The 14,664-nt window shown below is 33.0% G+C and overlaps 1 protein-coding gene across 3 annotated transcripts in view; it reads left to right on the top strand.

The window, feature by feature from the left end:
• Positions 1-14,664, top strand: part of LOC148611271 (uncharacterized) — a 48,491-nt gene continuing 33,827 nt past the window's right edge. The window contains exon 1 of one of the 3 annotated variants that reach the window (XM_088591666.1): positions 1-79. The gene's annotated coding sequence lies outside the window, so the exon portion shown is untranslated. Of the gene's footprint in view, positions 80-104; positions 271-14,664 lie in introns of those variants that run through there. The other 2 variants (XM_088591667.1, XM_088591669.1) reach the window with 2 other exon arrangements.

Consider the following 14,664-nt stretch of genomic DNA (forward strand, 5'->3'; position numbering starts at 1 on the left):
ACAAAATACCTAAGAAGTTCCGGATTATGTGTGATCACGCTGTAACAATATGGCGTCAAAATTGCCCGAAAAGTAACAGGTAAACAGAAAAGCACACTTAAAGACAGCTTTTCAACATATTTTCTTCTGCTTTTATTGTATTTTTGGGTACTATTTATAATATCCAATCGAGCAAAGTACAAACGAGGTAGTGTCCAGCTGTATGAAAGAAGTTATTTGCATAGAAAGGGGCAATAATAAGGAGATCACGAAAATTAATTAATTACAATGGTAAAGTGTCATTTTGCATAAATAGGCATCAGTGTTTAATAAATTGATTAAACAAGACTTAACATCTGTACTTAACTTTTGTATTGTAGCACGAATTTAACCATTATTCTTTTGATAAGCTCGTGTCTACTTAATTGGTACTTTAAAACCAAAACATATGCATGAAATATGTGTTTAGGTCATGATAGAATTAGTACATGTAGTAGACTGGTCACAATTCCATATCGATGATTGATTGAGGCAAAAAAACACAGGAAGATGATAAGTAAATATGACTTTAGCTCATAAGGTATTTTGAAGGAACTTAGCTGAATTGAATGGGTATGGGTCACTTAACCTTTGAACTTTAGGATGAATTGTTTAACATTCAGGAGTAGTCCTGTAATGTTTAATATATACTCTTCATTATTGTACTTATAAAAAATTGATTTGAATGTAACTATGGATTTATAGTAACCGAATTAGGGAAAACAATACGATTGTGATTTAAACTTCCAATATTTTTCTTTATTTGTAGAATATACCCTAATATGAAAAAGAATTGAACATCTATGTCAGGAATACCCTTATTTCAACTAAAACATCTTAAACATAATTAGCTGTAGACAAGAAGAAAATATACCCATTAAAAATTTCTGACGTGGAAAACCCATATAATTGTTCAGTGAATTCTAGCAACATGTACATATGTAAACCATTTCAAATGGTTAATGGTATATTGTAAGACAAAACATGCTCAGTAAGATATTATATGTAAACAAATATAATTAAAAATAGTATATAAAGTTTAATTTTTCCTTGTTATAATGACTTAAAAATTCAGATTTTGCTATAATCAAGATTGGTATATTTATGGATGAAAACAGTAATACACTGTGTTTGTTGGTATCCCCCTATAGGTGTTGTACACTTTTTAGCTCACCTGGCCATCACTTGGCGTCCGTCGTTGTTGTCGTTAATAATTTTTTGAAACTCTTCTCCTCTGACACCACTGGTCCAATTGGAACCAAACTTGGTATGAATGTTCCTTGGGGTATCATGCATAGAACTGATATGGAGATTTTTGATTTGTCAAAAAACATTGCCACCGTTACTAAAAATAGAACATAAAGGTCAGACAGTAGTTTTTTGCATATATCTCCAAAACTGTTAGGTTTAGCCAAATCGTGACAGGAATAAAAGTGTTCAGCATGATGAGATCTATTTGTGGTCATATTTTCATCTTGATATGTTAAGCCATGTTGGAGTTATTGCCCTTTTTTGACGTGTTTTTGCTATTTTGAATGTTATTTCTTCCAAAAATCTTCTCCTCTGACACAACTGGACCAATTGGAACCAAACTTGGTATGTATGTTCCTTTGGGTATCCTGCATAGAAATGATGTGGGAATTTTTTATCTGTCTAAAAAGATGGCCGCTGTTACTAAAAATAGAACGAAGTGGTCATACAGTAGTTTTTTTGCATATATCTCCAAAACCGTTAGGTTTATCCAAATCCTGACAGGAATAAAAGTGTTCAGCATGATGAGATCTATTTGTGGTCAAATTTTCATTTTGATATGTTAAGCCATGTTGGAGTTATTGCCATTTTCGACGTTTTTTGTGCTATTTTGAATGTTATTTCCTTCAAAAATCTTCTCCTCTTGACACCACTGGTCCAATTGGAACCAAACATGGTATGAATGTTCCTTGGGGTATCATGCATAGAACGGATATGGAGATTTTTGATTTGTCGAAAAACATTGCCACCGTTACTAAAAATAGAACATAAAGGTCAGACAGTAGTTTTTCGCATATATCTCCAAAACTGTTAGGTTTAGCCAAATTCTGTCTCAGGGTTAATGTGATCAGCATGATGAGATATATTTGTGGTCATATTTTCATCTTGATATGTTAAGCCATGTTGGAGTTATTGCCCTTTTTTGACGTGTTTTTGCTATTTTGAATGTTATTTCTTCCAAAAATCTTCTCCTCTGACACAACTGGACCAATTGGAACCAAACTTGGTATGTATGTTCCTTTGGGTATCCTGCATAGAAATGATGTGGGAATTTTTTATCTGTCTAAAAAGATGGCCGCTGTTACTAAAAATAGAACGAAGTGGTCATACAGTAGTTTTTTTGCATATATCTCCAAAACCGTTAGGTTTATCCAAATCCTGACAGGAATAAAAGTGTTCAGCATGATGAGATCTATTTGTGGTCAAATTTTCATTTTGATATGTTAAGCCATGTTGGAGTTATTGCCATTTTCGACGTTTTTTGTGCTATTTTGAATGTTATTTCCTTCAAAAATCTTCTCCTCTGACACCACTTGACCAATTGGAACCAAACTTGGTATGAATGTTCCTCGGGGGCATCGTGCATAGAACTGTTGTGGGGATTTTTTATCAGTCAGAAAAATAGCTGCTGTTACTAAAAATAAAACTAAGGGGTCAGACATAGTTTTTCACAGGTATCTCCAAAACCTTAAGGTTTAGCAAAATTATTTCTATAGCTGAAATGACCCTTATTATAAGGCCTTAAAAAATTATCAGGGACCAAAGTGGCTCAAGTGTCAGGTGACTCCTGTAAGAGTTCTTGACTTGAAAGATGAAAAATGACAGGTGTTTTTTTTTTTTTTACAGTTTTCAGCCAATATCTCTAAAACTAAATGAAAGATACTTTCTATCACTGAAATGATCCTAATGATAGTCCTGCCAAAGTCTTCTTGAGTCAAAATTGTTGTACAACTCCTTGTCAAATTTATTGCCCTTGAAAAACTTATATCAAGTGAGCGATTCAGGCTCCTTTGAGCCTCTTGGTTTTAAATGCATCTTATTGCAGTGTTTGATTCCTTTTCTCAATTTTGAAATTAATTTTGTGATACGTATGCCAATTTGGAATGCCTTGCTGGTAACTTTTCTTCTGTAATCATAAGACATCATAAAGTTTTTGAAGTCACTAACATGGCATGTTTTATCTCACCTATGGGTGAAATAAGGGAATCTCACATGGCTAAACAAGGTAATATCCTTGTCTCAAAAAGTGAGAAAAAAGACTTGTACATCATGCTTGATAGTTATATTTTATATCATAAAAATGTATATTTTGACTAAAATATACATTTTTATGTATGTTGAATTTGCAGGGATGGCATATTACTACATGCACTAGAAAAGTTAAGAGTAGCCCATAGTTATCTTTCTGATTGTTGGTTCCCAGAAAAAGCTACAAGTGTTATGAACATCCAAACCATGTGTGCCACAACATTGACTTGAAATGTTTAAGATACAGATAATAATTTATGATTTTTACACATCCTCTAATATTGTGCAGTCATTTAATGTTACATGTAGTCTGTCTTCCGTGGACTCGAGATTTTCATGCAGTAAGTTTCACATACTGAAAGATGAAGGTTTATATTGATTTTGGGGAAAATAGCCCTAATAATTTAAGGATTGCGAGCAAAACAAATTCCTAAATCATGCAAAATAAAATTTGACTATATAATTCAAGAATAAGTATATTGCTCCTGATAAATTGTACCACATGGTTCCATACCAGACACTTCATGCTGGCATTGATTTTTTTTGGGATTGTGACCTTAACCTTTAAGGAATTCAGGGTCAAAAGGATAAAAAAATAAACTTATTCCTTGTTTCACTGCAATAACTTGAATAAGAGTTAATTGACACTGCAAAATTCCATACCTCTCAAGAAAAGGTTTGATTAATTTTAAGTTTTATGGCCCTTTCCATTTACGAAATAGAGGATTAAAGGGGAAAAACATTTTTGTAATGTGTGTACTAATTGCTTATTTTTTGCCAGTATCTGTCATTGGACATTTCATGGTTTCTTTGACCAGTTTTATTCTTATCGTGTCTTGTAGATTTATTTGCAGTCCAAATTGAAGGCATGTACATATATCAGGGTTGAATGTTGTGTAATTTACCAAACTGTTATTGTTTCAACTCCTGCAGCCCCATCAGTGGTCCAAGGTCCAGTAACTTCAATTTCTGACTTAGGACCTTTGAATTTTTTTTTACTTAGGTCCAAGACCTTTGACACTTTATTGGGACTTAAGATCCAGGACTGTCTGGTCTTTAAGAAAAATTTGAACGCCTGCCCTTGCAAAATCGTACATGCAGATGTCACAATCACCTTGAATAAATTAAAATTAGGTAATATTCAATACAACAGTATGAAATATTGGATAGCATGCGTGATGTAATGTTATTTATGAATGTATAGGTATTATTAAAACCTTGAATAAAAATTGCCAGTTTAATTTTGGAAATAAACCATTAATTTTTTAAGTTATGGAATTGTAGGAGCCTTACATAAAGCACATAAAGTGAACATGAAATGATGATGAAATGAAAAATGGGATGGAACGTTAGGATGAGCACTATTAAGTCGCCTTCTGTGACAAACTGAAGCACTGCTGCTGGCCTATTCTTTTGACACCCAGACCTGCACTGGGCATTTTCAAAATGAAAATGGCCCATCATTATCAAATCAAAACCTAACAAAATTTGAAATGTGATTTTGTTTCCTTGAATTTACCGCTGAATAAAGGCTGTTTCCCAAAGCAAAATTGTCTGAAAATAATGCAATATTCTCAAAAATCACCTTTTGCCCCTACTTTTTAGCTCACCTTGCCAAAAGCCATGTGAGCTATTGCCATCACTTGGCGTCCGTCGTCATTGTTGTTGTTAACAATCTTTCACAACTCTTCTCCTCTGACACTACTTGACCAATTGGAACCGAACTTGGTATGAGTGTTCCTTGGGGTATCCTGCAGAGAAGTTATGTGGGGATTTTCGATTTGTCGAAAAACATGGCCACCATTACTAAAAATAGAACATAGGTGTCAGACAGTAGTTTTTCGCACATATATCCAAAACCGTTAGGTTTAGCTAAATTCTGACAATGGGTAAAATTGAGATGATGAGATCTATCTGTGGTCAAATTTGTTCTAATTTGTGAAGCCATGTTGGAGTTATTGCCCTTTTTCAACATTTTTTGCTATTTTTAATGTTATTTATTTCAAAAATCTTCTCCTCTGACACCACTTGACAAACTGAAACCAAATTTGATATGAATATTCTTTGAGGTATCCTGCATGTGACTGATATGTGGATTTTTGAACTGTCAAAAAGCATGGCTGCCATTACTAAAAATTGAACATAGGAGTCAGACAGTAGTTTTTCGCATATGTCTCCAAAACTGTTAGATGTTTAGCTAAATTCTGACATGGGGCAAAAGTGTTCAGCATGATGAGATCTATTTGGTCAAATTTCCGTTCTAATCTGTTAAGCCATGTTGGAGTTACTGCCCTTTTTCAACATTTTTTGCTATTTTTCATGTTATTTCTTTCAAAATTCTTCTCTGACACTACTTGACCAATTGGAACCAAAGTGGGTATGAATGTTTCTTGGGGTATCCTGCGTAGAACTGGGGTGGGGATTTTTGATCGGTCAGAAAACATGGCTGCTGTTACTAAAAATTGAACATAGGATTCAGACAGTATTTTGCATATATGGGGTAAAAGTGTTCAGCATGATGAGATCTATTTGGTAAAAATTTTCGTTTTGCTGTTTTTAATCTCATTTCTTTCGAAATTCTTCTCTGACACTACTTGACCAATTGGAACCAAAGTTGGTATGAATGTTTCTTGGGGTATCCTGCATAGAACTGGAGTGGGGATTTTTGATCTCTCTAAAACATGGCTGCCATTACTAAAAATAGAACATAGGGGTCAGACAGCAGTTACTTGCATATATCTCCAAAACCGTTAGGTTAAGCCAAATTCTTTGAATAGCTGAAATTATCCTTGTTATTAGAACTACAAAAGACTTCAGGAATAAAAGTTGTCAGATGACTCCCTGTAATTGTTATTGCCTTTGAAAGGGGAAAAATGACTTCTTTTTTTTTTACAGTTTTCAGTCAGTATCTTAAAACTATAATATATTAAAAGAAATTTTCAGTTGTTGAAATGATCCTTATGTTAAGTCCTACTAAAGACTTCTTGAGTCAAAGTTGTTGGACAACATGTTAAATTTATTGCCTTTGAAATGCAAAGTTCAACCAGGTGAGTGATTCGGGCTCCTGTGAGCCTCTTGTTAGGGATTAGGACCTTGGCCAAATAGGATTTCAGGACTGAAAATTGTTTTCAACCTTTTTACAGCTCCTCTCCTAGTCTGAACAGTCATTTTAATAATTTCCTCTTAGTACTTTAACCCAATTTCACTGAATTTCCACCAGTCTGAATCATTTTTTACCAGCCACGTAAATAATGTTTGTGACATTAGACATACACTTCTTAATAGATTTGTATATGTATCTTCCTTATAAAAAGTAAAATTGAATTTGTAATATTTATGTTTTTAAAACCATTCACTTATGAAGATCTAGGACAGTCACACAAAATGTTGCCTCAATAACAGTGCATATATCAGTAACATCTGGAAACCACCAGATGAATAAGTCAAGGTCATTCAATGTATTTGGTTAGCTGTCCAGCATGTTGCATCGAAATTTTTTTCTTTTTCTTTTTTTTTATTCACAGCATACCTGTGCTTAAAGGAAAACACTTGATATTTATAAATAGCACTAGTTCTTTCTTGACGCAGTGTCATTTTGAGGTAGGCTGTGCTATCCAGAGAAATAGTCAACAAATTAAAATTTTAGTTCCTTTCATAACTAATTTTATATTGCAGAGTTTATGATCATTTGAGATCATAACTTTGCATGTTTTGTTGAATTTTGTGAAAAATCATTGGTACATGTACGTATAATTAACAGATTTTTTTTCTGATTTGAAATACCTGGCACATTTCATTATTATTTATGTTTCTGTGACAGCTGTTACTGCTTTTTGTTAGCTGAGACTTCTGCTGAGCCTTTGTTTTATTTTGTGGTTTTATAATTAAAGACCATGTGTATAAATGTGGGGTAAGCAATTTTTCTTTTCTTTCATACCATTCGAATTTCAGTGTTCTAGGATTCCACTTTCCTGTCACCTGTGACTAGTGCAATTATGGTGTGAGAAAGTTGTTATTTTTTGTTCCACATTCCCTTAAGCAAGTAAAAAACTCATATTTTTTAATTGATTTTATAAGTTTAGAAATTCTGAAAATTAAATTATAATATCAGATAGATGAAAAAAGTTCGAATGTTTTTTTATAGATGAGTTTGGCATAATATAACTAATTTGTACATAGTTCATTAATATTTAAAAAAGAAAAAAATTAATTTCACTAGGTTTATTGATGTAAAGCTTTTCAGTTATAACTGGCTGAAAGCTATGTAAGTTATTGCCATCACTTGGCGTCAGTCGTCGTCGTTAACAATTTTTCAAAACTCTTCTTCTCTGACACCACTTGACCAATTGGAACCAAACTTGGTATGAATGTTCCTTTGGGTATCCTGCATAGAACTGATATGGGGATTTTTGATTCGTCAAAAAACATGGCTGCTGTTACTAAAAATAGAACATAGGGGTCAGACAATAGTTTTTCACAAGTATCTCTAAAACTGTTAGGTTTAGCAAAATTATTTCTATTGCTGAAATGACCCTAATTATAAGGCATTCAAAAGTGGTCAGCCACCGTTGCTGAAAATAAATCATAGGGGTCAGACACATATTTCACATATATATCTAAAACCATTAGGTTAAACCAAACTCTTTCAATAACTGAATACAAAAGTCCTAGGAATGAAAGTTGTCAGATGACTCCTTGTAAGAGTTATTGCCCTTGAAAGAGGACAAATGATTTTTTTTTTTTTTTCACAGTTTTCAGCCAGTATCTTTACAGACAGTAGTTTATTGCATATACCTCCAAAACCGTTAGCTTTAACTAAATTCTGACATGGGTGAAAGTGTTCAGCATGATAAGATCTATCTCTGGTCAAATTGTGGTTTTAATCCGTTAAGCCATGTTGGAGTTATTGCCTTTTTTCGATGATTTTTGCTATTTTTAATATTATTTCTTTCAAAAATCTTTTCCTCTGACACTACGTGACGAATTGAAACCAAACTTGGTATGAATGTTTCTTGGGGTATCCTGTATAGAACTGATGTGGGGATTTTTGACTCATGGCCGCTGTTCCTAAAAATAGAACATAGGAGTCAGACAGTAGATTTTTGCATATATCTTCAAAACTGTTAGGTTTAGCTAAATTCTGACATAAGGTAAAAGTGTTCAGCATGATGAGATCTAACTATGGTCAAATTTTAGTCATAAACTGTCGAGTCATGTTGGAGATATTGCCCTTTTTCAACTATTTTTGCTATTTTTAATATTATTTCTTTCAAAAATCTTCTCCTCTGATATTATTTGATCAAATGAAACCAAACTTGGTATGGAGGTTCCTTGGTGTATCCTGCATGGAACTGATGTGGGGATTTTTGATCCCTCAAAAAACATGGCAGCTGTTACTAAAAATAGAACATACAGTGTAGGAGTCAGACGGTAGTTTTTCGCATACAACTCCAAAACCGTTAGGTTAGCATAATTCTTTCATTAGCTGAAATGATCCTTATTATTAGGACTACAAAAGTCTTCAGGGATAAAGGTCTCACTAACCACTTCTAAAGTTTCCATTACTTTACATGTTAAATAAGTGATTTTCAATGTTTCACTGTGAATTCCCAGGACAAATGACACCTGAAAGTTGCTTACCAATGCAAAGCTTGGAAAATAAGGTTTTCAAAGTTATTATTCTAATGGTATAATGACCATAGAAATTCTTCACAAAATTTAATTGAATAAAAAATACTGAAAATCAACATTTTTACCTTTTCTGCTACCTCACAGCATATCTTGGCAAAAGAGGCAAATTGCTCACACATGTAAACAATATTCGTACACTTTTGTAGTAAATTATAAATATGATTTTAAAGTAAACATTCTCAGCTTTATTTTAACTACTTTTGATCAGAATACACACAAATAATGCACTTACAATGCATATTTCTAGGTTCAGTGGTTTTTTGGTACTACATAGGGGAAGGGGATGGGAAAAATGACTTTTTGTTTTTTAACAGTTTTCAGTCAATATCTTGAATAAATGATAGATTAAAAGGAACTTTCAGTTTGTTGAAATGATCCTTATGATAAGCCCTACCAAATACTTCTTGAGTCAAAATTGTTGGACAACTTCTTGTTAAATTTATTGCCTTTGAAAGGCAAAATTCAACCAGGTGGGCGATTCAGGCTCCTGGGAGCCTCTTGGTTGCATATATCTCCAATAACGTTTGGTATAGCCAATATCTTTCAGTTGCTGAAATGATCCTTATTATAAGGCCTACACAAGTCTCCAAGGGATGAAATTGTCAGACAACTCCATGTAAGAGTTATTACCCGTAAGAGGTGTAAAAATGATTTTTTTTTACAGTTTTCAGCCAATGTCTTGAAAACTATAATAGATAGTAAGAAACTTTCTGTCACTGATATGATCCTTAAGATAGTCATATTGAAGGGGTCAGACTACCTTATGTCACCGGTCCTTCACTGGAACTTCCCTACTAATTCTGAACACCACACAAAAATATAGTCCAAATGTAATTCTTTTTACATCATTCAATACCTCTTTTATAACCAGTAAATGTTTTTCTTGCAGTTATTCAGCCCAATGATATTCTATTATTTCTGCAAATGAAATTATTATATGAAGATTTGATGGACTACTTTTTGGCCTTGTAAGACATTTATTGATAAATTTGCATTTAGGGAATTTATTTCTGGCAGTAATGTGTCAAGAAGACACACTTACCAGTCAAATTCTCATCCTATCAGTAATATTTTACCATAAATAAACAGGAAGTGAAGAGCTGTGAATTTAACGAAGTAAAATTGGTGGGAAAATTCAAATTGATAGTGTCTAGTTTTGAAAATCTTGTGTTCATCAAGTAAATTATTTTCTTAAGCTGAAATTGATTTTATTTGAGTAAAATCACAGTGCAGGAGAATACTCTTTTAATATAATTTTTGAATGTAAATGCACATTAACTTTTGGACAGGTTTAGAAATTTAGGAAAAAGGTGGAATGGAACAAATTTGTAAACGTGTGTGAAGTTGGATGAGTAGTATGGATTGACATTCACTTTATACGTATTAGGATGAAAAAACAGTTCTTGATAATTTTGAAATGCAAATGTGTATGATCACAATTTGATTTAACATCATGTAATCTTTGGAATTTTGTATATGCTGCAATTTTCTTAAGAATCAAAAACATCCAGTGTTATCAGCACTTTGATTAGCAGTTTTCAGCCGATATCTTGAAAACTATAATAGATAGAAATGATCCTTATGATAAGTCCTACCAAAGTCTTCATGGAGTCAAAATTGTCAGACATTTCCTTGTTAGAGTTATTGCCCTTGAAAGGCAAAAAATGAACCATTGTGCGATTCGGGCTCCTGGGAGCCGCTTGTTATGTCAATTTGTTCATATGTTACACTTAGGTTTGTGGATGATGTAAAACAATTCTGCTGTAAATGGACATTTTTAAGTTAAGTAATCAATGGAATACGAGGTCAAAAGATCATGCTGTTGTTACTGGTTGGGAATGATTGAGGTATTCTGCCTGACTATTGGTAAATTGTCTATAGAATGCAACATTTTATGGAAGAATTAAGTACTTCCACTCATTGCTAATGAAACTGTTAGATTTCTTCCACTTGTGAGAGAAATTCATCATCTTTTCAATTGTTTTGCTGTGCTTCACTAATGCTAAAGAAAGAATTTTTCAACTCCCATAGAAGAAATCCAAATCTTCAATAGGCATTAGGGTCTTATTAAAGAGTTAATCAATATCTTAAAATATGAAATTGTTGTTGTTACCTTCAAGATTCATTTTGATTATGTGTACTGTGAAGGAATTATTTTCTGCGGTTTTCATGGTTCAGTAAAACCACAAATTTAAATTCCCAATTCAAAGTAGAATTTCCTTTAAAAAAACCTTCAGGGTACGTGTAATTAGAAAATAGTACTAACAGTAATTTAAAATTTTATATGAAGGAAGGCACATTTTAAATTTCTTGAAAATTGTTACCCATGAGTATAGATAAAAACTATATTCATGGTAGGTTGAACTGACTGTTTTTACAGCTAGTAGAAATAGACAAGTTTCAATTTCAATACAAATTTAGGTAGGCTAGTTAGTATTATAAATAGCTCTCTAGATAAAAATCTGCCCTACATTATTCCAATGTGCCCTATTTAACTATGACAGAGCACCTGTGTGATCTTTTGGACACTGTCTTTTAGTTTGAATAGCTGTCAATTATGATGGTGGGAAATTTAAAGGTTAAGGTCATCATAATTAACAGGTATTCTAAATTAAAAGTCAAAAGATCACACAGGTGTTCTGTGATAGTTAACAGGGGTCGAAATTAATGTGGTCCACTGGTCAGAGGCCAGTAAAATTCCAGTCAGACCAGTAGATTTTTTCTACCAACTTGTCCAGTGGCTTTCATCGCTGATTGGATTGCAATCTTACTTTGTGCCTGCGGTTTCTTTGGTAATTAGTTGATTTGTGTATTACCTATTATTACTTCTTAGAAGAGGATAATAGTAGTTTTAAATATCCTGAGATAGTGTCTTTAACAACAAAATATCTGGATGTTTGGATGGGGCAAGACAATTGGATAAAACACAGAAATAAACCTTTAAGGAGAAGCTGGAAGGGAATAAGATCTATGATATGGACTAATGGAAATGTAAATTCTAAATTTCATGGCAAAACAATAGTGAATGGATGAAATATAACAGCATGCCCATTCACTTGCTGCAGTACATATTTCATGTATAATAAAAATCATGTATGTACAATTTCAGAAGTCAAAACGTTCATGCACATAGAATAATAATGTCTTATTTTTATTTTAATGGGTTTCCAGTGTTTGAATTTCAGGTCTTCTGTGCGTTTTTTTATAGTCAAAATACATTGCTATCTGAAAATATTTTTATTTACATCTAAAGTGAAACTAAAATATGTCTGAATTTATTGGGCGATTTAATTGGCTACTTTCGATATCCAAGTCCAATCGTAGAAGTCGTTTTAAATAATTGCCTCAGTATATCAGGTAGTTTAATTGGCTGCTTTAGGTATCTTCGACCAATCACAGAAGTCATTTAAAATAATACATTCTGGCTGTGATAGGGATGAGGTTGTAAGGCCAGCTGCAGTCAGATTTAATGCTGATAAACAATAATATCCATGTATCTACATGTATTATTATGATGCTGAACTTGAATTTGAAGTTGAACAAAAAAAGTATTGAAATGTATATGTTATTCTATTCAACAGTGAACCTATGCTAAAAAGAAATACAAAATGACAATACATATTCAGTTATTATAGTCTTCTATTCTACATTGCCCTTTTTGCATGACATTGATTTCATGATCATTTGTACCCTCAATAAAACCTCTGTACCCCCAAATTCAAAGGTCGAGGGGTACATGTACACCCATTTGCAAAACCAGTGGGCATGCTGATATAATATTGTTCTGAGAACAACACAGAAAGAGTATAAGTGTATAAGATGCAAACATACAAATTATCCCTCATGCAATAAAGCAGTGTTCTAGGATTTTTTTTCTTAATTTTAGGTTTCCACAGGGAATCTCTGTATAAAGATTTACTTTCTTGCACTTAAAGTTCGCATTTTGAATTTAACAAATCCTTTCAAAAATTCAAATTTTGTACTTTCCAAAGGGAGAGTGGAACATTATGAACAGCTTTCCAATACCTAAATTGCACTAACTCCGGGTTATGGGGAAGTGGAATCCTAGAACACTGTAAAGTTGTGGAGGGTACAATGTTTTTGTCTATTCATCAGCCTGTGTGTCTGTCAATACTCTTGTTGTCATAGCACTATTCCTTAACAACACTTCTTGAGCAACCTGTTGTGGCAACTTCTCTCAAACTTCTAAAATTTGGGATGTAGTAAGGACACAATATGTTAATGTGCATTATTAAGAAATCTCTATTACTTATGAGTTATGTCCCTTTAAATGTAGTTTGGTGAAATGTACTACTAAAGCAACTTTTTAGATGAAACTCCATTCAAAGTTTTATCTCAAACCTTAAACCAACTTCACCTCCAATGTGTGTGTGGGATAAGTTCTGTCATTGAGTCTGACTGATTCTTACATTGAGCTGTACATAAAATCCCATGTTAATATGACAGGTTAAGATGCTTTGATCTTTGGCTGTTTAGTAGGTGAAGTTAACCCTTGATCAGTGAAGAGTGGTGGTAATTGATCTTCTCAGTACTGTATTATATAAACCCTGACATCTAAATGGCAAATAAATACTCTTTTATCTCAGGGGAAATTTCAAGCTCTGGTTTGCCTTTATTGTAATGTAAGACTTTATAGACTTGACACTTTTGTGGGTTCATATAAAAAAAAAACTCTTCATTTAGATTTTTTTGTAGATTTTGTAGTTTTTAAATACAGTGCAGGATAAGTGGTACATGTATGTAACCAAATTTAAGTTTTGTATGGGTTTAAACTTTTCTCTTGCCTGGGAAGTGATTAAACTTGGGTGCTACTCCAGTTCTGGCAAGGTGGCATTGTAATGTGGGGAAAGGAAGCCATAAGTTTCAAGTTTCATTGATGAAACTCCTGGGCTTGACCCCACAGTGGCATCATATCTGAGGGTTTGAAGTCCACTTGGTCACTGTGCCACCATTTACATAATCATGTATCATATTCATGGATTAATCTGTTAGATTTGTTTAGATTTGTAAATAATTTTGCTATATAATCTTTTTTTTTTTAAAAAAGGAAATATTCCTAATATGCATTTAATATGCAAAGAACAGAAGATTCACTTGAGAAATTATTCAATATAAATATGTTACCAGCTTGTATTGGTATCCCACAATATTTTCAGACTGATTTCATTTCATCTTCCTGTTTGTTGGCATGTCCGTTATCTGTAAGACTGATAATTTTTTAAATGCCTCCATGGTCTGTTTTGATGAATATATTCAAGTATACTTTTGCCAATCATTGCCAACATCTCTTACAATAACTTTAAAATCTTCAGGAGAATTTTATTGATTGTGGTAAGTCTGTCCTTTAGATGGGGTGTATTATGGTATACCTTTGTCTTGCCTATTTTTATGAAAATTCTTATATTTTTATAAATTTCCAATTTCATGGGACTTTAATCAAAGAAAGGGGTGCATAATAACTCAAAAATGTTTTGACCATTTTTATATTAATCTATTGATATAAGTTCCATTTTAATTTTTAGGAAGTTCATTATTTGACTTCTTAGTTTACCTGACCTTATGGCCTGGTGAGCTATTGTCATCACTTTGCGTCCGTCATCATCTGTCATTGTTAGCTTTTTTCAAACATCTTCTTTGAAACTGCTGGACCAATGG

This window comes from Perna viridis, chromosome 7 (assembly GCF_037379345.1).
Source record: "Perna viridis isolate PV_CMFRI_1.1 ecotype Kerala chromosome 7, ASM3737934v1, whole genome shotgun sequence".
Taxonomy (NCBI): domain Eukaryota; kingdom Metazoa; phylum Mollusca; class Bivalvia; order Mytilida; family Mytilidae; genus Perna; species Perna viridis.